This window comes from Corvus brachyrhynchos, unplaced genomic scaffold, assembly GCF_000691975.1.
Source record: "Corvus brachyrhynchos isolate BGI_N302 unplaced genomic scaffold, ASM69197v1 scaffold17, whole genome shotgun sequence".
Taxonomy (NCBI): domain Eukaryota; kingdom Metazoa; phylum Chordata; class Aves; order Passeriformes; family Corvidae; genus Corvus; species Corvus brachyrhynchos.
The window spans coordinates 9,918,946-9,921,962 of NW_008240046.1; positions in this window are offsets into that span (position 1 = coordinate 9,918,946).

Here is a 3,017-nt window from a genome sequence, read left to right on the forward strand (position 1 = left end):
GATCTCCCCCGCAAAACGGGGACGCCTGGTTTCCACTTCCACGCGAGGAGGGAGCCGGGCGCACAGGGTTTTTCAGAGGCGTGAGTTTCCCTCCGTGGAGTGCGCAGAGTGTGGCCGGTCCCAGCCCCGGACACTGGAAGCGGGATCGAGCGTGCAGGGGGCTGAGCGCACACACACACACGTTCAGAGCTGTTTGGGGGCCGAGTGGAAGCAGGAATAGGTAGCAGGAAATCCGCGAGTCTCGCTGTGCCACTCTTCAGTCGTCTAGAAAATGCCCGGCTGTCACAACTTCTTGATCTCTTCTTTGTCATCGGCAGCCTGCATTACACTGGAATCATCCTGACCGCTCACCTTGGCACCTGATCCTTAGCGTCAGGCGGGTCGTTCATCACATACCGGAGACTGGGTGTGATATGAGTCGTTGTGTGAATTAGAGTAGCCGAGCCAGAAGGATTTATTAAACGACCAGCTCATCAGCCTCTCTTGATTTGGAGGGTTTTTTCCTGATTTTGGTTTCTGTTACGGTGTATTTTGTATAAAACCATTGAATCTGAATTTTAGAGGCTAATGTGTGGCATACTGATGTTTCTGTAACAATGTCATAATAAGGCGCAGAGGAATATAAGTTAGCTGTACTTAGTCTTCAGCTGTTCACGGTGAAAATCTCAGCAGTCTAGTACCTTATTTTTGATTTTTTTAAAATTGTATACAGAAAACTGATAGGATTTTTGTCCTACAGGTGCTTGGCTGAATAGTTGAGAAATTAAGCAAAAAGTGATTGCCAAGCCTACCTCCTCTGTTTTTTGAGGGCAGTGTCAAGACTTGGTGTAGTTCCTGTACTGGAGGTTAGGCTTTTTGCATTTTTCTTTTCCTCACTAACAGCATTCAGATCTGTTAGTTTTAAACATCGCTCTTCAGTGAAGTGGCTGTGCCCTCATGTGAGGAGGAATGAAGTGTCTGCCTCCAGCACAAGGAAGTAAATTATCTGCAGGGTTCTGGGAGTTGACTGAGCAAGCCTGGAAAGGAGAGCTGTAAGCTGACACGAGGAGGGCAGGGATGTTCCAGGGAAAAGCCACTCTGTAGTTAATGGCCTAATGTATGCAGCCTTGTGGTAGGTACAGTAGGCTTGTTTTGAGCCCTACTCTTTCAGTGATCGACTATATAATTCTGCATAACTGTATAACAGAGGAAGATGGGATTTTAGCTTACCAGAAAGCAGGTACCTCTTAAGGAAATGACATGCTTGAAACTTGCTTCGAACTATAAACTGGGGTTCAGTGTTCCTTAAGAACCCCTCAAAGCAAAAGGCCTGCAATGGGAGGGGGAGGAAGTGGAATCCTAGGGCTCAGCTAAAGCATCTTTTACTGAATTCCTTTCTACGGAATTTCAAGGGTGATGTTTTTATTTGTTTGTTTTGTTTCCCACCCACCCCCACACCTTCCAGTGGGAGCTGGCTCACCAGTTTTTAAATTCAGCATAATAGTCATCCACGACGTCCACTAATTCCATCTTTTATCTATATCTGGGTGTTTTCCCTCATTTTTGGCATACTAAAATACAATAAGCTTATGTCTTGTCTTACTAATGAATATTTAGTGTAAACAACAGAAGGAATAACTAACAACTCTGGGAATGAAAGCCAACGGCAGGAATAGACTGTTAGCATTTCATTGCTTTGAAGCCAGCCTGTCTATTCAGTGCATCTTTTATTCCTGCAGCACTGAATGCTAAAGAGGACGTATATAGCCGGGGTTTCTTCTGCAGCTTTCTGTCATTGAGGCTGACAACATACAGGGAACAGTGTTAACCATTGTGCAATAGGACTTAGCAAGGACTTTGCACTGTTGTAGTGTAAGTGGTCTATTTGAGCTTCTAGTAATGAGAAAGTGTTTCACATAGTATTTTGAATGGGTTTGTGGGGTTTTTTTTGTTGGGCTTTATTTGCTGGGGGTTTTTTTTTGTGATTTCGTCTGAGCATTATAGGAGAGACAATTTTTTTTTTTTAAAGAAATCTACTAAGCTGATTCCTTATATACCGAAAGCTGAGTAGTTACAGTATTGAGTAGCATTTTAGAAACAAAAAATGGTTTTAGAAACAGAAAAATGAATGCACTGTTTTTAACGCTAGTATTGCCATGTCTAGAGTTCTGTCTCTTTTATTCGGGGATTCAGGTAAGTGCTCATGCAGCTTTAGCCTTTAACAAGGGGAAAGGTGTTGAACGCTAGCAAACAGTTCTTTCTGCTGGATATAGAATGAATACTGGAATTAAATGTGTATTTGAGTTGGTCTTAAAACACCCAACTAAAAATTGCTTACCCCTAGTCCAGTGCCATTCTCTTGATTTGGCCAGTATCGTCATCTCACAACCCCTGTCTAGCAGTAGTACTTCTTTTTTCTGAATAGCTTCCTTCTTGTTTAAAATTATTGGGCCTTTAAGTATTCCCTCCCTTAAAAACTTGAGTGTGTTCGTGAGAACCTGAGGGGTACAGATTTGTTGCCCTTTCTCTAAAAAAGATGGGGAAATCCAGGCGACACACAGTGAGTACAGTGAACTTTGATAGCTCAAGCTACTGAAATTTCAATCTAAGACACACGGAACAACAGTAGCATGAAGTACAAATGAAATACTTTACCCCAGCACCTGTATCCATGTGTCTATACTTAGAAAATATACATTGGATTCAGTGTTTATGAAAACCTGAAAACGAACATTCAGTGTTTATTAAAATCTTTGCATACTTCATATGCAAAGAAAAAAAATTATTCTTATATTTCCCTTCTTAGTTACCTCTCTAATTCAGGTTAGCAGAACCATAAGGAGCTTGGAGGAGTTATCCACTCCATGATTTAGGTAAGGCAGAACCAGTAGTTACTTGCAGTTTCTGACAGCTGTTTGTCAGAAATGTTCTTGACAAATATGGATACTGAAATCCTTTTGTTTTGTTTTGTTTTCCTACCAGTTCATGATTTGGAGGTGCATATCAGAAAAAAAACGTAAAAATTTGACAGTGTTGTG